The sequence below is a fragment of the Cupressus sempervirens genome, chromosome 11 (genome assembly GCF_028749045.1).
Source record: "Cupressus sempervirens isolate cs-2001-9-10 chromosome 11, ASM2874904v1, whole genome shotgun sequence".
NCBI classification, from domain to species: domain Eukaryota; kingdom Viridiplantae; phylum Streptophyta; class Pinopsida; order Cupressales; family Cupressaceae; genus Cupressus; species Cupressus sempervirens.
Genome location: NC_143128.1, coordinates 152198896 through 152210445, shown reverse-complemented (window position 1 = coordinate 152210445; position 11550 = coordinate 152198896). Strand labels below are relative to the sequence as shown.

Genomic DNA, 11550 nt, shown 5'->3' with positions numbered 1-11550 from the left:
GCTAATCACTAGTATTTCAATAGTGCTGAGCTGCTACATTATTTCAAAAGAGGAAGATTTGTCAAATCTAAGTCGACATAGTGGTTGCATTGAATTTTGTGAATGAGTTAGAAGATAAGGATGATGAGTTGTTGGCACAGAATCCTATGCAAGCTATTTTTGAAGAAATTCTAAAGGATTATTCAAGAAGTTTCTAGAGGAAATAGAATATGGGTTAGATGCAATGAATCCTATATAATCCATGCGAATCAAAATTGAAAAATGAAAGAATCAAGTGGGAAAAGGTACTCCAAGACTTCTATTTAAGAAGTCATAAACCAAGAAGCAAAGAGTTGTTGATACTATTTCTGCTGAAGAGCCAAATTTGCAAAGTGGTTGAAAGGGTGTCAAGGAGGAGACATCTAGGAGAAGGAAGAGCAAAGAGTATCTACTTCTATAAGTGGTCATGAAGAGATGATTGCATTGGTACATTGAGTATGGAGACTCAAGAGGACTAAGCTTGAAAGGAGGGCAAGCTATTAGGAATTGTAGAGATTGAAAGCTAGGCAAGGGTATGAGCTAAGAAGTGATCTAAGATCTGCAAGATAAGTTGTATGTTGTAGTTAGGTCAAGATTTTATAATACTCTCTAGTAATCTTATTAGATCTAAAAATCCTATGGCCTTAGGTTGGCCTAACAACCATTTCTAAATCCTTTAGTAGGGTGACATTCCAAGTGAATGTTCTAAAGTCCTTTAACTAGGCTCACTTCTAACAGGGTGGTTAAATCCTCTAACAAGGTCACATTTAGCAGTGTATTTTAAGCTTTTAATAGGGTAGCCCTTTTTATAGGGGATCACTTTAGAAGGGTGAGAATTGAGTAGCATGATACTATTGGTTTTTCCAAATTGGGTTCCATGTAAATCATTGTGTCATGTGTTAATTTCTTATGTGTTATACTTGCATTTTGATTTACAGTAGCTTGCTAATTAGATAAGTTAAAGCTTGGATGAATGAATAATTGAATTGGTTCACTAGACTTAGTGAAAAGTTTGAATAGGACATTTGGACCTTGAATAACTAATTCACCCCCTCCCCCCCCCACTTCCCCCTCCTCGCCCGCCCTGCTCTCAGTTATTCTAAAGCAATTCTAACAATTTCTTGACATATTGGAAAATAGAATTTAAAATCATATTTATACCATATTTCATTCAACTAAGTAGGCTTACCTTTTCAATATTTTTCATCATAACACCCTTCACTTCAGAAACCCATGCCTTCAGTTTTATAGGCTTGCTGATCTCTTTTGGATGGCCCACACAATATTGCATATGTTCCTTCAATCTTGAATTGCAGAATTTGATATAATGTTATTCATAATTGATGGTATAGTTAAAATAGAAAACTTTCCTTTACTTCTATTATATGTATTAATATCTATAAAATGAAAAATTGGCAAAAAAATATAGGGTTAAGATTGTTTTAAGAACCATGAAAAGAGAAACATACTTCATTATATGTGTAAAGTCTTGTTTTGCTAGAGCTCGTAAATTGTCACATAAATTTTTTATCTGCAAAATAATTAAGAAATGAAAATGAAAATTATCCATCAGAATATTTATGTTGATGAATCAAATAACACAACAAATTTTCTCACATTTAAAGAAAGCAATCAAAACAAGTTTGTCTAAATAAATGAACTACCTCATCAATTGTCAATGAATGTTTCTTGATGGATGAGCATGTTGGATCCTCAAATGAAGTAGAAGTAATTGATCCAAGAAATTCTAAAGGTTTGTCTAATGACACAATATTTGAAGCAAGAAAAATCTTTCATGTTGTTGAAATTCCTTCATATTTGCAATCACAACGAAGGTGGGGATAACAACAATAAAATGAAAATTTCTGAACTTTGATGCCATTGTTCAAAAATTATGATGAGCTATAGGTGGTTGTGTTGATTCTAAATATCTAATATAAAAATACAAAATACACAAATATAGAAAGAATATTAATTCCTACAAATAAAATCTAGTATATCACATTTTTACCTACCAAAGACAAGAAACTTACAATGCAAACTTAGAAGAAATGTAATAATTACCCTTCACACTTTTATTTTTGTTTAGTTTCCTTGAGAACATCTACCATCTAAATAGATAAATAAAGATTTATAAGATATTATTGGAAATATGGACAATGTTAGTATTGGATATACTCAAACCAAGGTGACAAAATTGTAATTGTCATTCTCATAATGGTATCTAGAGAAATAATAGTTGTTAAAGAAAGGAGAGAATTTTAAAATTGATAAATATACATCAAAGAGATAATAAGTTTACCTTTGGTGGATCAATAAATTGTTGGAATAGATGTTTAATATCAAGAAGATGTGGATCAATCTTAGTTGGGGCTTTATATCTTAAAATAACAATATATATTTCAACAGATGTTGATCAACTAGCAACTAGTTTTTGTCACTTCTACTTTTTCAAACAAATGCATTTAACATTTCAAATATTCATTAAATGAAGATAATAATTCCATTCAAATCTTTAAATTAATTGGAAACATTATAGAAAAGTGAAATAAAACTAACATGACCATTAACCAACATTACGTGTATGAAACAATAAAGTAGCACATTGTAATCCTAAGATCTAAACACCTATCACATTTCATAACAAGTGACATCTTTTTGCTAAACTCATGAGACTAAAAATTGAAATTACTTGTCAGAAACCTTGCAAACAACTCAAAAATGAATTACATACAAAAGTACTATGTTTTTCAAGGGATAGAAAGTTTTTCCTGCAACTACAAAGTTAAAGAAGATTCCCAAAAAAGCCCTATTTTTTGTCATTATCTTCTTTAGAAATTAGGATTTCATTTGTATGAGCTAATTGTCAAGAGGACTATAATAATAAAAAATGGCATGCACATTGAATTCCCATGTAGCTTTCTCTATTTTCAAGTACCAAGTAAGCTACTATAAAAAATCAAAAGAACTCAAGAAATAGACATATCTCTTTTTACTATTCTTGCATCAATAATCATAAAAATCACAAGGAGTTGGAAGGTTCTATATGACCCATCATACTTCTTACTACACACTTCCAATGCAAAAAAACCTATCAAAGCCATTTTAATTATTTATGTAGGAAGCCGAAGTAATTAAGGTTGATGTAATCAATTTTGAACATGCATTAATCAAGTTTCTTGAGCTTCCTTCCCACTTGGTTTTAGATGATTACTGGATCAAAACACTATTATCTAAGATAGGACATGAAAATCATACCACAAATTCATATTTTTTTAGACATATGACATTATGTGTATACATTTCAGAAATAGTTGCATGTAGTCAAAAAAAATTGATTGGGGAAATAGACAAAATTGGCATAATTACAAACTAGAGGAGTTTTATACATTAATTTAGAAGAGGTTTTCAAGGACACAAATGAATTTAGTAATCAAATTATGATATAACTCAAGATAGATGTCATTGAAGTTGGAGATTTTTCTTTGAAGTTGATAAAAAAGGAGATAGAGATCAATTCCATAGATCTAAACTCAAGAGAACCCACTAGTGAGAAGAGGAAATTGCAAGGAGAATCATCAAATCTCAAAAAGAGGAGGAAGAAGGTGAGAAGAGGAAAAAAAAGAAAACTTTGGAATAAAAATAACCTGCTACTATCAAAACATTTCAACAAATTTCTACTGCACATAATACTTCCATAGGAATTTTAGGAATTAGATTTTCATGCTCCTCTTTTTCTATTAATGCTCAAATAATGCCTTTTGGATCAACCCCAAAGTTTGGTTCTTTTAGTAAAGGATTTTCTTTTGGTTCGGCATCTAGTGTAGTGTCTATGGGTGACACAAGTTCATTTGGGACAACATCAAGTAATGATGATTTGGCTCCATCTGCTACTTTTAGGGACATAGGTAATGGTTATAGTCCTCTCCATTTTTTGGAACAACATAAATTGTAATGGTTATAGTCCTCTCCATTTTTTGGAACAACATAAATTGACATCATTCCAAGAATTAAAAGTGAGAAGGGAAAAACTTAGGAAATATCCATCGATACTAGTGAAGAGAAAGAAAACCCATTATTTTGTATTGATGCTACTTTATTCTAGTATAGGAATGGGGGATAGGAGAAATAGATTAAAGGTAGACTCTGGTTAAAAATTCCCATAGAAGATACTAGAAGAGAAAGATTTTTCTAAGAGAAAGAGGGAACTATAGATTAATTTTTTGTACCAATATATATTAGGATATGAAATTAACTAGAATGGAGAAACATGGTTTTACTTTTGCATTCTTCAATAATGTTGGGGAAACCAAAGAAGGTCTGACAAACTTTACACTGGAGTTTAAAGATAATTATAGAATTGAGGACTTCTAGGAATCTATAGAAGCACATCATTAGATGGCATACTTTAGAGTGATTGAATATGTAGGCTAGTTTGTACATCATTTATGCTAATTATATGATAATTGAATTTCAGCATTCATAATAATCCCTCAAAGGACTAGATTCACATTGATTGTTGGCTAATGACATACCATTCTAAACTTAGGGCTAGGTACTGAATGCTAGTCTACATAATTGGTTACTAGAAATAACATGAGCATTGGATCAAACATTAGAATAAATGTCACTTGAAGATGGGCCCAAAATGAGGAGTAGATGAATAGCCTTTTAAAAACTCTCACTAGGAGATATTAGAGCATATAATAAAAAATTAAACCATTATTAGAACAAAAGGAATACTTCTAGAACCTTGTTGTAACATAGCAACATATCACTTGAAAAAAAAATTCCTTCCCTAAGCAAACAAGAAAAAAAATTACAGAGAGAAAAAATAACTTAATTAGGGAGGATGTTGCACATTCATAATGTTACTAGGGACTACATGTACATAGGTTGTACTTATGTTGAGCACAACCAATGAATCAATCCTGTTTGGGTATATCATAGGAAAATCTAGGATTTGCAGGAATGGGAAGCTCAAATTTTTATTGTTAAGTTAAATGCAAAGAGAAGTCACTAATAAGAATCACAAGCCTAGTATAAATATAAAAAAATGGCAACAACAACATAATATTTTTTGATGCAAGAGTAACAATTGGTCCTAATAAATATATCTTATAACTTCAATTATAATATTATGATTAAATGCTTTACTAGTTTTTGATAGAACCCATTAAGCTCCACTACCCCAATGTGGCACACAAACATGTTATGGACTATATTTCTATTAAAAATTCTAATTTTAACTTTTAGTAAAATTCTGAATTTTTTTTGATTCACATGTCATAAAATAGAAATATTGCAAAAAATTCATCATGAATAAGGAAATTTCTAGAGGACCTACACTGCAAGCCTATTTGCAAATAAGTTCACTAGCTTTTAAACATCTAAAAGCATTAAAACTCTTGTGGTAATTCTTGACATGGCCACACATCATGCAAGTTCCTTTCACTCAGGAAGAAATATTGAAGACATCTAGACATCAATGTTAGAATTTAGAAGTAGTGTTTAAAAATGTAACCCTATAAAAAGAAGATAGGTAGTCACTATCCATCATTACAAAAAGTAAACATAAGGAATGGTTTATCTCCAATAATAGACTTTCTCATTTGATGACTATCTATAAATATGTTAAACATGGAATTCAAAGACACCTTTGTAAGTTGCAACTATTATATTCACTTGGGAGGAATTTATTATCTCCAAGAATTACACATGCTCTGCCAAGGAGCAAAATGGCTACAGTCTATAAACCCAACACAAGCATAATTGATAGTATTTATAATAACATAAATAAACATGGTGAAAAGTCCATCTCTAGAGATGCATTCTCTCATTAATGTCTAATTAGGGACTTGCAAAACTTGGAATTCAAGCATAATTCTTAGACAATTGTAATCACCCTAGAACCAATATCACTTGGAATGTATGAGCTACAAAAATCTCACATGTCTCACTAAGTTTGAAAGGTGGATGTTGTGGTTCAACCTTGGATAAGAATTACTAGTATCAAGTATCTCTCATTATAGAAAGTAAACATAGGTAAAGGTCTATCTCTAGAAATGGACTCTCTCATTTAAATTCTAATTGAGAATTTGATGAAGGGTGCTCCCCTTAATACCATAAACACATAACATAAACAAATACATAACAAAAACTTGCAAGAAAAAATATGGGCTTCTTATTATTTCCAAAAATGAAGAATTATAGAATTCACAATTACAATATGCTAACTCACATGGGCACCTTCATTATAGTAATTTGCAAGACAAAGCTACAAACTATCACCCAGACTTGTCCTAGACAATGTTCAAACCTTTCTTAAATAGGCAATTTTGTGTCACCTGGGGAGGTTCTAGACACTCAAACTTAATACCTAGGGTTGATAGACCCTAAAAATACATATAGAGTTGGCTAAATACACCTTTGACATTTATGTTAATTTTTTTGGGTAGCCTAACTTCAGAATTCCATAACTCTCAAATTATTGCTCTGATTGGCTATTATAACCACTTTTCAAAAACCTCAGCTTCTAATCTATAGTCTTGGATTTTTGCAAGCACCCATCAATCAAGTTTTTGAACCTCATCTAGGACCTCTAAGGCCTTCAAAAATAAGCCTAACATTTTTGTATATGAAATTACATACTAAAAATCTACATTAACTTCATAGATACATATAATCTGGCCATGGAACTCCATTAACAACTTGATATATCTAAAATGAACCTTCACCATTGAAATTAGAATATTTTGAGCCCATATGACTACCTTACTAAATAGAAAGCCTCTATAGACAATAACTCTTCATTAAGAAAACCCTTATTGAAACAACTAAAAGGAAATATTTCTAGGTGATGCAAGATTGCTCTTACACCTAGGATGCTCATGCATCAAAATTTCTCAAACTTGGAGATAAAAGATAACTCTATTATCTACTACAATCATTATCACTTTGGGATGTAATATCTAAAATAAACTCACATGTTCTACTAAGACTTGAGAGGTGGATCAGCCACATCATTTGTAATTTTGCACAATTCATCAGGTCTCTTGCAATATGGCATGTGATTACATACTAATTGCAACCTATAACTTCTTGAAAACTTTATTTCTTTTTATAAGGCACTTGCAGAGATGTTAAATTATAGATTTGGCCTTGAAAATTTCAATTCACCTCAATTTGCATTTCAACACCCTCTCACACTCCCCTCAACTATTATCTAACCAGTGCTTTGCTACTATACCAACCTAGTCCCTTGGTTCCCTTGGCCAAAACTCATTTCCACATCCTTGCATCTCCCATCAAGAAACTCCATAGAAATAAATCTAAGAAATCAAGGACATATAGCTTCACCAAAAGTGCATTAAGTTTCATACTAAAGAGATGAAAAGTTTAATCCAAGTTTTTTGTAACTAGATAGAAAAGGATTTCATTCAAACAATCAACCTCATTAAAATGATGACCAATATCATTATTTTTCTATTTCAAGCTATGAGATCAGAAATCAAAAGAATCAATTAAAATATAGAAAAAAAATATTGAAATATGAAAATAATTTCTTTACCTCATTTAACATTATGTGCAACTCATCCCTTACCTCAACAATATGGTCTCAATGATTTCTATCCACCACAAAGCTAAGATATTGTTTATAATGTAAGTAGTGTCTCCATAGTGGTCAAATCTAATAGTAACACCAAATGCATAGTTCAACTAGTATACCCATGGAAAAAAATTAATGCAATTAATATTCTTAGAATTATTTAAGGAAAATATTAATATTCTGATCAATCCATCTACACAATCATTTCACTCATTTTGAGCAATTTATATTGATTGTACTAACTGCTCACTTGGAGAAATCTCAACTTTCTAAGGTTGTAGAATTTTTTTATGGTTCATCCCACTTTATTTTTATTGGTGTACCTTGTGGGATAGGGAATTTACGATGTATAATATGATATACTAACAAAATATGATGCAGGTCTAAAGTTTTGGCTGGTGATCACCAATTTGGTTAATAGATTTGAGTGGGAAAGTGCATGGAAATTGGACCATGATTGTAGTAGTATAAATTCTACCTTAAAAATAGGTATATTTGATTTTTGGAATAACCAAGAAATGTCACAATAATGTTGAATGATGAAGTAGAGATTCTAGATGTGAGTTTTGACAAGGTTTTCAGGGAGCCATAGATTTAAGGCCCATTTGGTGAGGATTTTGTATTAGGCCTACTTAAAGAGTTTTTGGTTGAAAAGTAATTGTAAAATTATTTCTTTGGGAACCTAATTATATAATATTGATATTTTGAGGGCTAGAGGTGAAGTATTTCTATTAGTTTCTTTGAAAAAGTGGCCTAACTAGGCCCCTAAACAGTGGAATAAATTTTTTTATGCATATTTAGTCCAAAAGAATCATATCCCATTTTCACATATGTTATGTAACATAAAAAATAATATCTTAATTAATAAAAAAAATTGGGTTCTTTTTAAAAACAATGGAGAAACGGGCAAAAATCAGATTTTTGAGGCCTAGTTAAGGAAATAAGTTTGGTTTAGTACCTAGTTTTTAGTTGGAGAGAAAATTTGTCACTTGGACGTTGGTAATTTTTTTATTCAAGTTTATTTATGTATTTTAATACCCTATAATTAATTCTTTTAATGTTAACTTAGGTTTGGGACACAATTTGAGTCCTTGGAGTAAGTACACAGCTTTGAGTGGAAAAGTGCATGGAAATGGTTCCATGGCTATAGTAGTAGAAGATATACCTTAACAAGGGGGATATTAAATTATTGGAATCATAAAAGGATGTCATAATAATGGTGAATCTTGAAGGAGATATTTTGGAAGTGAGTTTTGACAAGTTTTTGAGGATGCCTTAGATTTAAGGCCCATTTGGTGAGGGTTCTATATTAGGCTTACTTAGAAAGTTTCTCAGTGAAAAGTAATAATAAAATCCTATGCTTGGGAAGCTAATTATAGTATATTATAGTTTAATGTTTGGGGGTGAAGTATTTCTATTGTTTGTTTTGTAAAAGTGGCCTAATTTGGCCTCTAGATAGCGGAATCAACAATTTTATGCATAGTTGGTCCAAAATAGTTGTATCCCGTGTTCACATATGTTATGTAACATCCAAAAAGCTATCTTAAAGAGTAATTTTTATTGGTTTTTTTTTGGAAAATTGTGGAGAAAAGGACAAAAATCAGTTTTTTAAGGCCTAGTTAAGGGATTAGGCTTGGTTGAGTACCTAGTTTTGAGTTGAAGTGCAAATTTGTCACTTGGGTGTTGGGAATTTGTTGATTTAAGTTCATTAGGGTATGTTAAGACCCTATAATTCATGATTAATGTTGATTTTGGTTTGGGACACAATTTGAGTCCTTGGAGCAAGTATACATACTTTGGAATATTGTGTACCTTATGACTTATTGGGCAACTTGTGAAGTCTTTTGATGAGAAGGTTTGTTGATTAGAGGGCTATGCATTATTTATACTTCACCTTATTTGTATATGGATGAAGAATTGTATGTATCATTTGGATATTAGTGATACAACCCCTATAAAACCCTATCATATTATAATTAAAATACTATATCAAATTAGTAGGAAAACAAGTTGTTTCTAGGTAAAATTTCTCCTGGAATCATATGTTAAGTTGAGTTCCCTTTGTATTTGGGTAGTATTGTAATTTTTTGCATCAAAAATCATTTTGATTCAATAAAGAACAAGCCCAACCAATCCAAGCTAGATATGACACTTCAAAGTCATTTTCATCGCAATTCTAGGAGTAGACAAATATTTTGGCCCATATTTTCTACATTTTAAGAATTATAAAAATGTAAACATCATTATTCATGATTTTTTTTTCTTATCAAGGGTTTAGATCCCATCTAATCCATTTCCTGCTATCATAATCAAGAATAATTTCATCAATGTGCAATGGAATTTCATGCTATTATAATCCTAAAAGAGATGTCATCTCATGGAATGCAATGATTGTTGAATATAAAAAATTAAGATTTGTTGAAAGGGCTCTATAAAATTTCAAATGATTTACTCATGATAGAATACTTGGCACGTGAAGGAAAAATAGATATAACCAGATCCAAAGACACACACATACAATTGCAATCTAAACTGTAAAATCTTATTTTATACAATAATATTATAACTAACCTCACAAAAACTACTTATTTTTAAAGAAAAGGAACCCTTATTAAAACCACAGCCTAAGTTTGGAAAAATGCATAACTACTATAAGTGAATGATTTTTCAATCATAGATTAAAAAAGGCAAAATCACTTGTAGAGGTGAGTCAATGACTACTTAATAACATAGAAATTTCATAATCTTACCTTTATTTCCTTTGAAATGGCCTTGAGGATTTTAATAGCTACCATATCCATTGGAGAAAAAAGTTGAATGAACCCACTTAACATATCATTGACACCACTAAAAATGAATTGTAAAGCACTTTTGAATAAATATTTTCTCCATGGAATAATAGAATACAAATAGTAAAATAAATAACATAAACATGTAAATACAATTGAGAAAATTATTATTGTTCAAGTTTTTTCTACCTATGCCAATTGTCGAATGAAGATGTGTTCTAAAGAACAAAGGCATGTATTGCACTTCATTTCCTTCTAATGCTTCACCAGCAACTCTCTCATCTTCATCATCATCCCATACACATTGATTGGAATTTTTAAAGTTGTTAATATATTTTTTACCAAAACCCATTATCTATTACATTGAATATCCCTCAGACATGCTACCTTCTAGTTTTTTCCTCATATAATCATTTTTTTTCAAAACCATGGAGGAAATTTAGCATTTATTATAAACATTGGCTAAGCTAACCATTTAGTACTTTGATCTAAGAATGGGTTCACCCCATCTAGAGCCAAACCCAACCTTATATTATGAGGATCTTGAGAAAAATTAGACCACTTGTTATCAAATTCCATTCATGTCTTAGAATTAGGAACATGTCATTGTTTTCAATTAGTGATCTTATTTTTATCATGTTGTTGCATACATTTAGCAATGTCTCTGCACCTATGCATTCTGAGTAATTGTGGGATTATTGGAAAGTGTCAAAGAACCTTTGTAGGAACCATAGCTGATTTTATCCCTTATCTATACCTAGCTTCATGACATTTTGGACACTCATTCTCTTTTTCAAGAGTTTTGTAAAATAATACACAACCATTCACACATGTGTGCATGTTCTTGTATGCCAAGAAAAGATTTCTAATATGATTTTTATATTGACTTAGTTCTTTTGGAAATGTAGAATCAACTAGTAGAAATGAACTTAATAAGGCCAATAGTTGATTGGCACTCTCATTTGTCCAAACATACACCACTTGCAAGTTAACAATTTGGAGAGTTTTTGTCAAATGGCTTAACCTCCTAAATACATGGGCTTTAAAACATCCTACATTGACATGGCCTAGTTATCATTTAGACTCTCATCCAACATTTTATACACTTCAAAACCTTCGCCAAATATTTCTTCC

General features: G+C 30.9%; 1 pseudogene; it reads left to right on the top strand.

The window, feature by feature from the left end:
* Window positions 1-1710: 1710 nt before the first annotated feature.
* Window positions 1711-4416, top strand: LOC149528658 (uncharacterized; annotated as a pseudogene).
* Window positions 4417-11550: the final 7134 nt, after the last annotated feature.